Source organism: Plutella xylostella, chromosome 27, assembly GCF_932276165.1.
Source record: "Plutella xylostella chromosome 27, ilPluXylo3.1, whole genome shotgun sequence".
NCBI classification, from domain to species: Eukaryota; Metazoa; Arthropoda; class Insecta; order Lepidoptera; family Plutellidae; genus Plutella; species Plutella xylostella.
Window position 1 is genome coordinate 8,162,963 of NC_064007.1, and position 16,175 is coordinate 8,179,137.

At 35.7% G+C, this 16,175-nt stretch overlaps 1 long non-coding RNA gene across 1 annotated transcript; it reads left to right on the top strand.

The window, feature by feature from the left end:
- The first annotated feature begins 8,118 nt into the window (after nt 1–8,118).
- On the top strand, nt 8,119–8,721 carry LOC125490724. The gene is made up of 2 exons (XR_007267867.1): nt 8,119–8,387; nt 8,665–8,721. It is a non-coding gene; the product is annotated as an uncharacterized LOC125490724 (long non-coding RNA).
- The last annotated feature ends 7,454 nt before the right edge of the window (nt 8,722–16,175 follow it).

The following is a 16,175-nucleotide window of genomic DNA, read 5'->3' on the forward strand; positions in this document are numbered from 1 at the left end:
GCCACTTGCACAAAGATATTAAATCTAGATTTAAATTAATCTAGATTTAATATGTTTGTGCAAGTCGCCCTTAAAGTATTTACAGAATATAACATTGGCGTGTAAATATGTATTGTTGGCGTGTATGGATAATATGTATGTATTATCCATAATTTCCGACAAATGAAACATAATTTGAAATTATTTTTTTGTAAATAGTTCAGCACATTTTTTTTTAATTAATTTATTTATTTATTATCAAATGTATGTTACGTAAACCTATGTCACGAATGTCTACCATACAAGTTATTGAGCTCTATATAAGTTTATTATCGTTTTCAATGTAACTTACCAACCTTTTATTAAGAATATATATTATACTTTTAATATATTATTGAATACTCTGCACCAAAGGACAGAACTACTTTTCAAAGCACTTTTAACCCCAGCAGTAAAATATATGGAACCCAATTTATATTTTCAGCTAACTGTATTTTATTGTAAGCCCAAAAAGTAGGACGTATTTGGGTTACGTTACGTTTACGTTACGTTTTAGTTTTAGACATAAAACTGGGAGAACGTCGATTGAGCACTGACAGAAACGTAAACGCAGGCGCTTTTTAGAAAATAATATTTTTTGTAAATTAAGGTAAATAATGTCAAAAAGATGGTATTTTATACGAATGGCGTACGACGGTCAAATGGCGTAGTGGTTAGTGGCCCTGACTGCTACCCGGGTTTGATTCCCGACTGGGGCAGATATTTGTTTAAAGACAGATATTTGTACTCGGGTCTTGGGTGTTGATATTTATATTTAGTATCTATCTATCTATGTATTTGTGTAAATATATCAGCTGTCCGACACCCATAACACAGGTTCTGCCTAGCTTGGGGTCGGATGGCCGTGTGTGTGATGTCCCCACATATTTATTTATTTATTTATTATTTATTTATCACTAATCCCTTTGCCTTTATATCTACGTAGATAAATGATATTTTTATTCGAACTAGATGGAGTTTCAGAGCAAAAAAATATCTAATCGACTAATACCACCCCACTTCTACAACTGAGCTCTTATTTTGAATTAGCTCGTTTAAATGATTTGTGACTTTATTCATTGGTACAATGGTAGTCATTAGGTTGAATTGAAAACGGCTTGAAAAACAAAATGCGGACAGTTTTTTACTTTATTTTTGTATGTGACACAGCATCTTGTTCCTATATCGTTAATCTAAGACGTAGATAAAGAAATTACTGTTACAACAGAGGGTTAAAAATGCCCAATAATAGTGTATCTTCAACAAAAGCCAGAGACGCTGCCAGCCCGAACAAACGACTCCGAAGGTCGATAGAACAGAACCGAGAAAGAGAAATTTAATTGGCGGTTATTAATTCCTCTGCTAATTTCTATAGAACACCCCCCCCCCCCTTTCCCACCCCATTCCCCAAGGGTTGGGGGGAAGTCTCAATTTCCCTCAAGGGGCGAAATGCTATAAATTTTAAGACACGTATAAGATAAGAAAAGGCGCTGTATAGCGGTTTGGTTGTATTGAGTTGCGCTATTTATTGTGAGAAAATGTGGTTGCTGTGTGTCTTTGTAAGAAGGAATTTTATAGACACGTAAATGTATAGACAGCAAAAGAGATCTATGATCTCCCTCAACACTGTGATTTAAAAAAATAATGCGCAATGACGGATGATTTAAAGATAGATAGTGTGTATGTAGGGATGTATCGTTGATATTTCATATTCTTCACTCTATTTTCAAACTGTTTTTACAGTATTAATACTAATTAATATGTAATTCAGACTGAAAAGTATGAAAAAACATTATCTCCCTCCTTTGACCTAAAAAGATAAGTGTAATGTTAAGTATAGTGTATATGACCATTTTCAAGCAAATAAAATATTTTAATTTTTATTTAAAGAATTTACTGATGCCACATAGAATCGAGTACTCGATTCTAAATGTCAAGTTACATAGTAGGGTTCGCGTAAATTCGCGTCACGAACAGTCAAAAGTAGTGCACCTCTCGCAGGGAACAAATTCAATAAAGTCGTGAACTCGTCTAAGGGGAATACATAATTTCTTACTGTCTTTGTGGGGCTTTAGTGCTGGGATATGTCTTGGGAGTTTCGATAACATTAGAAGAAGCATCGTAGGTACCTATTCTATCTATAAAGAACTCATTGGTACATGTCAGCGCCGGGATTCGAACCCGCATCTCTGGCGTGAGAAGCGGGCGCTTACCCTACTGAGCTACCACCGCTCCCGAAGGTACCAAATCACAGTTAAAAATCCTTTAGTATTTTTTAAATACATTAATATAATATAAACTTTTGAATATGAATATTTGAATTTTTATACTTGGGGTTTTTACCAGATGATTCTCTATGACCCCGTTCCTAGTCTGTAGGTTAATGTGATGTTCAATAAAACTAGGTCTTGTGTCTGTGTTTTGTGTACACAAAGTAAGCATATTTACCATGTAAGTAGAAAAAGGGACGGAAGGAATCTCGCAAACTAAAAAAATAGTATGTATAATCCGAGTACATTTATCGACTATCGATAAATGACTCCTCCATCACTAAGTAATATTCCGGTGTTACTATTTAAACCTAGTTACAAGTTGGGAATATATTTAGATGATAATTACAAGTGAGTTGGGAAAATTTCCCTCTAAGCCTTACAGGTGTGTGCGTGGATTCTAGATGACAGGAATTTATGGGGAATTTACTGACATTTTATTTCCTAGTATTAAATTGTATTACAGCAACTTTAGTTGAAATGAACCTGTATACTTATTGGGACAAATTTTAAATTATGTCATTTCTGAAGGCACAGATCCTGATTCCAAAACCTTTAGAAATTATACAAATATAAATTTGACTCGATTGCAGTTTCTGTAAAATATTGTCATAACTGGATTTTTTTAGTTTATCAGTTTTAAAATAAAATTTGGTACCTCCAGAATAGACACGAACACAGATGATGTGTAGAGTTGACTGACAAATTTCTTGCTAGTTTTATGACCTCTTTGAAGTGTAGGTAGGTACTAGCACAACATTAAAAGTCAAGTGTTGCCATGCTATTGCTATCTAAGTCGTCCGCCATGTTGTATTTAATTTTCTGGCAGTCGCTTTAATTTTCAAATTTCAAACTTGGAACACGGCTTCGTGTTGCCCGCGCGGTGACGGTTTCCAGGCAATTTGAGAACTGTCTAGGAAGTTTAAAAATACTCTTGAATGTTTAAGTAAATCCTGAGTCTGATTTTTTAAGTTAAACTCTAATGACCTGTACCTAATGCTTATTTATCAATAAATGAATATGAATATGTCTAAGAAGTCAAATTATAAATAGTAAGGTTTTAATTTGGTAGTCAAGAGAAATAAAACTAATGAATGTTATGATGTGACTACATTTGGACTTTTAGTTGAAAAATATAATATTAGGTAGCGAAGCTCCTCCAGTAGACTATAAAAACGTACAAACTTTATGTTTTGCGTAAATTTAAAAGGCGCTAATACTATCAAGCATTCTTAGGCTTTTTATATTTTGCATATTTTCCCAGACATTTTACGAACCGCCCAACACGGCAGCGTCTAACCGCAACAGTTCTGATTTCAAGTTAAAATTGAGCGCTCTGTATTCGACGCACGGATATTTCAAATCACACCTAGCACGCTATTGCGAAAGCCATAAAATTCATTTAAGTTCATGAAATTACTTCTAAATATCTAAGCTACGTCTTGATATCCCGAAGGGATATCTGAGATTTGAATTACAATATTCTGAATCTAGGTTTGTAGTTAGGTATGTAAACTAAGTAGAATAGAGAGGGACTTTAAGGGCACATTAAAGAAAAACCTAGGATAAGAGCAGTCCAAAGTTTAAAGCTTCTTTTATATTTTAGAATTTAGAGAGATCATTAAGTAAGTGTGTATTTTCAGAATGATAAATTAATAATCGTCTACTGTTGGATACTGGCTGCCAAGAATATCTCTGTCCTGTCTTTTCTCATTCAACCACTACCGACTATCTTAAATCCAAAAACTTTTTTTTAATCTCTCAACGACTAGCCTCTATATTTATATATTCTATATTTACGTTGGTAGGGGTTTGCGTCTGAAGGTTGGCAGCACTGCGTTGGACTCCTTGCTAGAGAAGGAACGATCCTGCAAGGAGGATGGGATGTGGGCCGCGGGGTTGCCAGCGCAAGGAGGTTTCATTAATACAGTGCGAAAAAACTATTTTTGCAACGGAAGCTAGTGCCAACACAAAAAAAGTTTTTAGGGCAACAATTATTATTTGTAGTTAATTGTCGGACTCGAAGCAAATAGTTTTCTTGCAACTTTCTTCTATTTTTTAAAGAGATCCCAGGAATAACTGTTTAAAAGAGACTCTATTATAGACTTTGCCTAACAGTAACTCAATTTTCGCCATAAATAGATAAATAAGAGCGGCCATATTCTATTCTATTCTCTGTGGGGGTGTAAGTACCTGCACCTGGCTCTCTCGAGTGGAACCTTTGTGCATATCCCCAAGGTCTAAAACTGCCTTCCTAAGCTTGGACCATTTCCCACCACGCTGGTCCACTGCGGGTTGGTGGGTTCACATATCTAGATGTGCTAAATCTAGATATGCAGGTTTCCTCACGATGTTTTTCTTCACCATAAGAGTGATGGTATACATTGTACTTAAATTCAAAGAACTCATTGGTACATGTCAGCGCCGGGATTCGAACCCGCATCTCTGGCGTGAGAAGCGGGCGCTTACCCGTCTGAGCTACCACCACTCTCGACTGAGCTACCACCGCTCTAAACTGAGCTACCACCGCTCTCATATTTAAACATTATTTTATTTTTCCGTTATTTGTGGTCAAGAAAAAACATTCGTTACCAAAAAAAATAATCAAAGAAGGCCAAAATGTGAAACAAAAAATCTTTTGCAATAATATAGACACACTTAAATAATTTAATTTCTATACTTATTATTCACAGCCGTAACATTGTCTTACATTTACTGTCCACACTAGAAATTATAGAATTACGTACGGTGGCCTGCGCCTAAAAGTAATCAGGCGAATTGGAAACAGTAATGCCATCTAGTAACCAGCTTGTAAATATAAGTTACGGGGCGGTGGCGGTAATAATAACAGCATAATGATAGCATATTTCGAGAACGCTATCATGGTCGGTGATACTCTGAGTGGTTAAGCATTCATGAATTGATGCGGCGGCATGAGGTCCCTGTGTTCAAGTCCTCCACTAAATAGTAAAACTATTGGTTTTTATTTTTAAATGCCTTTTAACATTCTTGATATCAATAGTAAGCACCGATAAGTAATATTTAGAAGCCAAAGCGATTTATAAAACGTTGAGTGGAACGCAAGTGTTGTATTGTCTCAAAGAACTTTGGGATTCATGATCACATATACTTACTTAATATATTATAATAATAATATATAGTTCTACCCTCAATCTTATGAGAACAACTCAATAAATAAAAAGAAGAAGCAAGTTTTAGTTAGTCGTCCGCTACATTGCACCTGACTGCTACTAACTATTATAGATTATTGATCCCATCAAGTGTGTTATTGATTAACAATCAATTTTAATTTAGTTTTTTAAATACTAACAAACCCTTAATCGAATTAAAAAATTAAAAAAAGACAGTAAAGGAAACTTCTATCATATTATGATCTTTAAAGTCACAAAAAACAATAACAGGATGCGAAGTAAGTATCAACAAATTCGTAATAACTCATGCGGCACCGCCGCGCCACGCCTTAACAACTACGCCACAGTCACTATGACGAAATTGTAAGAAATTAACTACCTAATATACACAGTAGTAAAAACAGCGAATACAAACAATATCGTACTGCTCAAACACTCTTACTTATAGAACAACAACATGCACTTATCAAAACACACGTCTAATACGTTGTAGTTACAAGGTTTTTACTAGATGGCATCACTGTGCGGACCGTGCCTGCATACTTTTAGGCGCAGGCCACTGTACATACCAAAAAAAACCTAAATTTTTTGTATGTGGTCTACTATTTTGTTGCTTATTAAATTAAAAACTAGCTTTCACCTGGCAACACACAAGGAAGTGTGGGGGGCGACTAGTTAAGGTTTTTTGTGTGTGTTCGTTCTAGTTGAACAGTGTTGCTCCCGTTTTTTTATACAAGTGTGTGTGTTTGTATGTTATGTGTGTGTGTGGGGGGGGTGGGGCTTTTTCGATTAGTTTTCAGAAGGATTTTACGTTGTTAATGACTTTGGGTTTTATTAAGTTTATCGCGCGTACCTATTCGCTATTTCGCATGTGTAGTTTTGCTGATATTTATTTTAATAGCAATGGTCTTTTGTTTAATTTTAATTTATTTATGAATGTTTGTAGTTGATTATGGTTTTCTGAAAAGTTCCACGTTAATACGATTTACAGCTGCTTATTTTTACACCCGAGTCCGCATTGTTCTATGTTTCTGGGTCATGTTTTAAGCTATAGGCTTCCTATCTGTATGTTAACACTACTAAGAATAATAAGCATAAAATCTATTAAAGAACTACATGCCTTCCCTATTATTTGTAAACTTCCTTTTTAAATAATAGTTCATATTACAGACAATTAAATAATACCGTATACCTAGATAACTTTATAAAGACGAAATTGGCTACTGATTTTATCCTAAAATTATGCATTCTTCAATCAAAACACCATTCCAACTAAAACAGAACACGGCACTTCGTATTAAATATACCAATACACCAATATTCTCGCTACGATGCTACCAACCAATAAACATAAAAATAATGAAATACAAAAAAAACACGGATATTTTAATTTTTTTACACTAAATTATAATAAAGCACGTAGGTACTACGAAAACCGCTTCCAATTCGCGAAACCTCGACTCAACAAAAATCGATGAGCTCTCTAGTTGCTAAGTATCCACCCCTTTTTTCACCCTAAGAATTACTTTAAGGCCCCACCCCTCGAAGGGGGGGTTTTTTCACCCTTCGAAGAATCGGCCCAAGGCGCGCTGGGGAGTTTTTGTAGGAAGGGGCGCTTTTATGCGCGCTGTATGTGTGCGTGTTTGCTGTATTTATACTTGCTGTATGTGTATGCGTGCCAGTTGTTGTAAGTAAGGAATAGAATTGAAAAGGGACTGACGCGGGTAATGGTGGATTAGTGCTACCGGCGTGTTCGAAACGTTTTTCGAATTGATTTTTGATTACATGAGGGCTCTTTTACGTGTTGTTGATAGCGCACAACTTATTTGTAGCATTCTTTCTAAATCTTGGACTTTTTCATCACTCTTTTGTCGTCGTATGAGAATAGAATCATAAAGGAGATTAACAATTATTGGCTAATTAGGAAAATAAGTATAGTTTCATCAAATAAGTGTTAATTTTCAAAATTACGAAATTCTTTACTTTAAAAAAATCTGAAGTAGTCTAGGTAAGACTTAGGTACCTAAAATATGTCTGAAAATATCAAAACATCTTTGTTATGTTTACAATTAGAGACAGTTCATTGCTTTCACTCTCATTTGAATATTAGAATACTTAATAAGTAAATAATTATAAGTAATTAAACATTGACAGAATAAGGGCTTTATAAAATCGTCGACAGTTGTATTTGTATCGGTATGTGGACTTGCTTGTCCATATCTTGCATCAATCATTTCCATTTGACAATTCTCCCATATTAGCATAATCCAGTCCCTGTCCTCGTTGCACGGCACCGTTATCGACGTAGATAAACGTAACTGGGCCATTATTTTATTTTAGGGACAATTATCGGTCCCCTACAAAGAAACATTTTTATAAAAATTAAATAATGAAATTCAGGAATATAGCTACCATCTGTAGCAATTAAATAAGACACCGGTCACAGAAAATATAATGAATTTATGTAAAATACTTTATTTATTTACAAATTACGGTAACTCTGTTGTTGTTTTTGGTAACGCAATTGTTTTTCATACAAAAATTGTCTGTCCCTCGGAGCGAGTCATATGAAACAAGCACAACGTGTGTAAAAAATTATAATGGAAACAATTTTTTTGAATATTATAACGAATATGTCATTATTTAAACTTTACTTCACGGTAATATTCATCATTTTATATGAACATATTATGGGACAATTAATATTCCTGGCCGAGTCCCCAAGCCTAAGAAAAAATCCACCTACACTAGGTTACCCTAGGAAATTCAATCATAAATAAACTTTTTTTCACTTTCTTACACCTAAGATCATTTGAATGGCTGTGTATTTGTATCGGAGTGCAGGAAGGAGAGCGGGACGGATAAAATGACCAAGTCTTTCGGATGAGAGTCCTGGAGAGAAGCGCGTGTATTTATTGTGACGCCACTGAGTTACCGGCGACATACGGTGAGTTTTATAGATATTTATTATTTTATTTCATGCAATATATGTAATAATTAGTAACAATTATTAGGGCATTTTGATATCCCATGTATGTGTATTCATTTAAGTACTAACTTCAAATAGGTTATTGTTTTACAACTGCGTTACCGCTACACTTCGTTACTTTTTCAGTAACGCAGTTGTAGCTATAGTAACTCAGGGGTTTTTCTTATAGTTTTCAGGTATCTGTTACTCAATTTATGGTACAAATATAACATTTGAGCATATTATATTGTTACAGTATAACATTTCAGACTCAATGGCGTAAACAGCGGCTGAAAAACAACGGCTTTATAGGCAAAAAAATGAGAAATATTTCTTAGTATTAAGTTGTTATATTTTCAGCGATTTTAATGTTTTATATTAAACAAAGAGTTCTGTTAATTTTAGTTTGATAGTTTTTTTCACATTATGATTAGTTTTAATTGAAGAAAGTATAAAGATTGTGATTGAGATACCACTGTGTTACCAATTAACCACTGCGTTATCTATTTGTCCCTCGTTTCCTGAGAGTATTCACAAACATTTTAGCTACTCTATATTAGAAAGAATGTTAAACTAAATATAATAATTATAATTCACCTTATTTAGAGTTATTTCTAAAACTTTGAGCAAAAAATTATGATTATTTTGTCCTTTTTTCGAAAAGTATTGCATTAAAACTTATTGATTGGTAACGCAGTGGGAAACTTTATTATAGAATGAATAACAAAACTGAGAATATTTTGTAATTTAAACTGTTAGATTAATGTTTTTTTTCTTACTTTTTATCTGGTATATGTTTACGAACTAAAATATATGTTCCTAACAATAAAACATAATTTTGTATGAAAGTAACGCAGTAGTATTTTTTTCTCATCGTTCCTCGATTAAACGTCAATAACTTTAAGAAATAGCAAGAAAACATCGCTGCAAATGTATTTAATGAATAATATAAATGTTAATTAACATAAATAAATATTAAAAGGTTAATTAATAAGAAGTTTATTTTTGAAAAAAATATCTGTAAAAGTATGTCAAATTGTACCCAAAATAAAATAATGGCCCAACTATATCGTGATTTGCGAAAAAAACGGTGCTGTGATTGGTGAAACGATCCTCAATTGAGTTTATCTATGTAGACAAAGATGAAGCACAAAAATTTTGTCAGATCTATGTAAGTATAGACACAACAACATATAGGTACGTATACTTCCTTCATATACGTGCACATCTAAGAAACCCATTATGAAGCACGAAACATTCTTAATTAAAGCACCCTTCGGTATTCCACCAAGAAAATTTATAAACAAAGATTTATCTACAATATAAGTATCTACTAATTACCCCCCTTTCCGCCCCCCTTTAGGGGAGAAACGAAAGAGAAAACTACCTACGTCTAACCCTCTAAATAAATAATGCTTCGGAGGCAAAAGTTGTAACCCCCACTGGGGTTAAGAACTCGAGAATTAAAGATAAGGAATAAATGTGAATTGCGATATGGAATGGATGTAGATTGTAGACGATATTAACATATACAGGGTGCTGTACTATTGTAAGTTTATATGAAAATATAAGTTTTAATAACTATAAGTCAAGGAAAGTCTAGTTAAAGAGTAATTAGGTACATCACATACACATCATAACTTAACAAATATAGTGGCTGGATGAGGTAGGCCGAGGACAAAGCGTTGTGGCGTTTTAAGGAGAGGCCTCTCCACGAGTTATGGTATAAATTACCAAAATAATATTAAAACATACGTTTTTCTTAATAGATTAATGCATCAAATAGTAAGTAGGTATCTAGTACAATTAATGAATTGTAACTTCGTTCTTCACTTTGAAATTTTGAACCCTGCAACAATTGTAGGAGTACAAAGTATATAGGGTGTTACATAAAGACGTTATATTCACACCCTGTATAAACATTTGCGCCCTTACGAAAATCTTAGCGAGTCATTACGTACGGGGAGGAAGGAGAAAGACAAATCTTGGCTTTGGACCCAACGGACTACAGGGTTGGGTCTTAATTTAGAACTTATTATTAAATTTACATAAACAATCATTTTTTACAGATGATGAGGGCATAAAATTATTTTGGTCAAAGTTGTTGCAGTGCATTTCGTTTTACGTTTTCAACGTAACTCAGCATAGATTCTCATATCACAAATACCTACAGTTGATATCACAAGAATTGTGAGACCATTACGCAACCGTGCATAATGGCGAAAGTTTGGAGTGTGTGTGTGTATGTTTATCACTTCTTCACGTCAAAACGGCTGAACCGATTTTAATGGAATTTAGTATGCAGTTTACTGACACCCTGGATTAACACATAGGCTACTATTTATTGCGGAATTATTTTAATTCTTAGCGTTTTTTGTTTATATTTACCTACTTAGTTTAATAATTTAGTTAGTAGTGCATATTTAATTTTATCTAGTTATAAGTTTTTTATGAAATTTTATTTAGATTCTCGTGAATAAATTGTTCCTATGTAAAAAAAAATAAAATAACGTGTACTGTACATAGGTATTACAGTAAGTTTGTCCCAACGCGTCCCGCGCTGGAGCGGAATCTCTCGGAAATCTCAGACATTTTATCTAAATGGGCGGCGGAATGGGCGCCGACTAATGACCCCGAAGAAACGTAAGACGAACACAAATACAAGACTTAACACCCCGCGGGAAGCCGAGTGGCTCCACTACACGAGAAATAATTCATTATTATTTAGTATATTAGGTACTATGTAAGTACAATTGTTGAAATATGTATATGCTAAGTACAGAAAATTGCATTTTACTTGAAATATATGTATACAAAAATTAAGGGTCTGTTTTGCAATGTCTGGATGGCAATACAATGAATGGCTACCTGTGGCATAAAACACATGCTGTCACTGTCTAAAACATTATTACGGAGAGTGACAGCGTGGTTTTTATCCCACAGGTAGCCATTATCCAGACATTGTAAAAGGCCCAAAGGCTTGAAAGAATAGAACAGATTTTGAAGTCGGAAAACAGAAAAAGTAACATAATAATTACGAAATTTAGCTATTTTTAATTTCTACTATTTGGGTAGCTGTTAAAGAAATAAATACGCACCTAATTATATTTATTTAAATAACACTATCTTCACGATTTCAATGTAAGTTGCAATGTTAGTACTGTGGTATCTGTTTCTTATTAAATGTAGTGCGCTCACTGTCGCGTGTCACTCGAGTTAATGCGTTTCTTAGCGGGGAATGTGTGCCAGTTACCAGTGACAGTTACATATCGGAGGGGGCAAGGTGGGTTAGTTATGGGGACCATTTTTCTTACAAGTTTCTTTGGGAGGCTTCGGAACTGTCACTCTTAGGTACCTACCTACATAATATACTCTGAAATATACATACCCATGTATAAATCTAATAAGTAGGTATCTCATGTTTGTGTAGGTAATGTTTTCGAGTCGCAATCGAAATTAAATGTTGAAGTTTTTAATTTATCTAAGAAGGTATAATTATAATCACTGCAATTTTTACCGCTATTTCGCTAAAGAGTAAGAATGTTTGGGCTGATCATTTAAACTTATTCTATTTCCCACATTCTGCATTCTCACGCGAATCGGAAACACAAATTGAATCAAATAATATCGATTCCCCGCCGCTAACTTAATCGATTCAAATTTCATTAAGACTGGCTGGAAACACACAATATGGCGCAGAATAACAGCTTGCGTTCCAAATTTAAATTCAACGGAAATTTTCCACGGGAAGCGCGGGAATCTGCTGGCGCCTGATTGGAGGAAAACAGTCAGCGGGGAAGATGGAGCTTTTATTTTGCATGTATGTAATCTTTTCCACGAATTTTCTTGGTTTAGGACCTATATCGTTAATTTACACATCCATTCAGTTGAAAATAGGATTCGTGTTTATACCAATAGGTCAAGTGAATAGAGCAAAATTAAATATTACAATATTAATGGCGTATACAAGGCATTATCTATGTGTACGCTAACTGTTCAACTGTTGCAAGTAAGTCGTGGTCTGCTGACCATTTTCAGGTCCTGTTTCACAAACAATGTCTGGATAACGGCTAGGTACCTGTGGGATAAAAGACACGCTGTCACTCTCTGTAATTATGTTTAAGACAATGACAGCAAGTCTTTTATCCCACAGGTAGCCATCCTATATGTATTATCCATACATTATTAACAGGCTTTAGGGTTGTCTTATAAAAAATAGCCACTCAAAAGCAACAGTAACTGAAATCTATGGCTTTCAGTATCTCACAATAGCGCGCCGCGGCTCAGCAATTTAGCTTCTAACTGAGTCATTTGGCGGCGGGCGAGCGCGGGGGTGAGGCCGCGTCTTGGCGGGGAGGGGGGCAGATGATTTGTAATTTGTTTTCTGGAGGTGAACTGGAACCGTAAGTGAGTTTTCTGAGGAAATTGTTGGGTGATTCGTCAGTGTGGGTGTAGGGATGGTGTATTGTTGAGGGCGTGGGGTTGACTGTATTCTACCGATACATACATTCCTTCAGTGTGTTTATGTTATAAGTACTTTAAAGATAAATATAAAGATACGTTTATTCGACACATACAACAAAAAGAAAAATACAGATTTAAAGAAATACATATACAAAACTACAAAAACAAAAAAAATTAAATTTATACCTAATAATAGTAATTTTAGAAAAACTGGAATTATTATTTACATGCTTTGATTGTATATACTTATTTGTGATTTTATGATTAGGATTCGGACAATTTCATAATTAGGTAATTAAGAGAAAGATTTGCCTGATAAATTGGAATATCCCTTATTATTATTTTTATTAGGTTTATGCGGGAACTTATGAATGGCATCAAGTTATTATTAGGTTTTAGTGTAAAGTATTTAATACATGCTGGTGGTTTTCCATGAAAATGTATAAAAAAACAGTTATTAGGTACTTATTTTCCTGTCTTCCTCTATCCGTTGAAAACACAGATAGTAGAAAACTATAACCGTAAATTCAGCCCTTTGACCTTATTGTTATTAATGTTAGACCTGCGCCCCATTTAAATTCTAAAAAAACATGATTGCACCCAATATTTTTGATAAAAAAACCTATCTCAGCTACGTGCTTCTCCTCGCAGCCCGCTGACTGATGCTGTAGAAAATGCAGGCTGTTTCATTACGCGAGCCTGTAGCGCCATCCGTCACTGCCCCCCCCCCCCCTCACCTGCTGGAGGGGGCACAGAATACCTGTGAGCGGTACTTCACGGTGCTATAGTAGCGCGAGGTGGGTTAACTGTTCTCACTTGGATAGGTAGGTGTTTTCCGTGTTGGTGTGAATTTTTTTTTCTGGATGTCAAAGGCGTTTTTACAAAAAAATCTTTTTTATGAGAGAATTTGAAAAAAAAAACGTCCCTAGTCACTACCTTCGGTTATCGTAACTGATCGTTGTGTGTAATGTTGGTTTCTGGGCGCTTTCGTACTTCAGACAGCAGTTGACGGCACTTTAAGTCCCGCTTGCTGTTTCTTTGAATTCAAGTGGTGATGATTTTAGGAAACCTAACTCTTAAGTTGTCACTGGATGTCTAGATGACTACTGTGAAGAATCCCAAGATTGTCCGGCGATATTAAAACAACGGTGTCCCAGTTATGAATGAATCATATATTTCATTGACACAGCTTATTAGAAACCTGACTATTCCAAATACGAATTACACCCTCTGTAGAGGTTTATAGCCCTAAATATGCCATAGATATGCTACTAAACAGATAACACAGAGGATAGATATCAATACCAATTAGTTACAAATAAGCCTAATAGAGGTCGTTGCCAGCGCCTCTGATAGCGATTGAACATACCGCCCGCCATGGACACACTGTCCATCAAATAACTGTAGAAATCGCTATACATTGAAATAAACAAAACTAAAAGTACACAAATCTCAGTAACAAAAACAAATAGTACACATATTGCATTACATAAACAACACTTAAAATATTAAATAACAACATAACAAAACAAATAGCAACTGGTAAAACACAAAGTTTGTGCTTGATCTTTTGACAATCTCCTTAAGTACATATAAGACTAACCACACGGGTGAGATTGTCCAAACCAGCATGCCTTGCTTTGCTGCTTTGTCATCATAACGTCCATGAGCCCGAGTCATACTATTCTCCCTTACAACACAAATATCTCCGACTCTAGGTTCAGGTGTTGGATGTGCACATTTGTACTTTACATACTTGCGTACATAAAACCTAGCAAGGTTTATCCTATCGAACACCCAATACTTGAATCGTAAGTTCAATTTAAGGAGCCTGAGGATTGGTTGTTTAACCCTTTCGTCACCACCAGCCTCATCAACATCACCGCCCACCCTCAGGGCTCTCTTTGAGCCAATGAACGGATTCAGTTTGGTGTTTCCTGTGTTCTTTGACCCTACACAATAAATAACAGTAGCTGTTGCATTTGACTTCAACTCTAAACCAGCTTCTGCTACCTGTTCGGGGATACTCAACTCTTCTGCAACGTCAATCAACAGATTGGATAACAATGCTACCCCATACGGCTCCAGACGAGGTACGGAGATCTGTTTGATCACGTGATCTTCCTCCCCCCTTGCATCTACGATGCTAAACTCTACGGCTGCGGCAAATGCTTCAAAAACTGTTTGCAATAGATCTGTCATCTGTTTGTGAATATCGATACCTTGTTGTACAGATTGACAGCCCGCCAGTACATCACCCCTGGCGACAGTTTCTGTAAACATCTGCTCGCCTTCTCTCTCTACTTCTACCTTTTCTTCGACCATCTGAGAATGCTGTGACTGTAATTGCCAAAACCCTTGAAAATCATTCTCAGATATCTTTGCATGATTATTAACAACACTTGTGGTGGAACAGAGCTTGTTGTCCTTGCATTCGTTGGTGACTTGGCCGAAAAGTATCCAACCAAGTTTTGTGTTTTGGGCCAATGGGGTACCCGGAGGGCCCCTGATTAAACCATCGACTATAATTTGGCCACAAACCTCTGCCCCTAACAACAAGTCAATCTTGCTGGGGGTTGCGAATGTAGGATCTGCTAACTTAACCTGATATAACTCTGGCCACCATTGGAGCTTCACTTGTTGATCAGGAATAGAACTTGTAAGTTCTCTCAAAACGTGTGCCTTGACTTTAACTATACAAGCAGGGTCGTGTAGTGATTGAATTTGTATTTCTACGACATACTTAGAAGCAAATGAAGGCTTCTTGTCACTACCGACACCTGAGACAACACATTTGTGGGGCACTCTTTGTAACCGCAGGCGCTGCACGGCAGCTTCGGTTATGAAAGAGGCTTGGGAACCCTGATCTAACAGACTGCGAAGCACTTTGTTTCCTGCTGAAGACTCGACCTGCACTAAAGCAGTAGCTAGGAGAACCTGACTCTGCATATTAGTGGAACAGGAAACAACCTTATTTGATTCACCTGGGACAGTTGGTGAATTGAAGGGCGTAACTCCTTCCTCGACTTTGTTCCCGGACAACCTTACGGGACATTTTTGTGTATGTAAGAGAGAATGGTGCTTTTTGTGACACACTCGGCATCGTGTGATCACCCTACAAAGGTACACGGTGTGGTTCGGTGCTAGACAATTAAAACAAAGCTTGTTGTTTTGGACAAACTCACGCCGCGTCCCTACATCCTCCTTACCAAAACTTTTACAATTTGCGATTTTGTGGGCATCTGAGCAATATTTACAGGTTACTGATGAAGTTTCAGTTGTGTGCAGTGACTTTATATGATT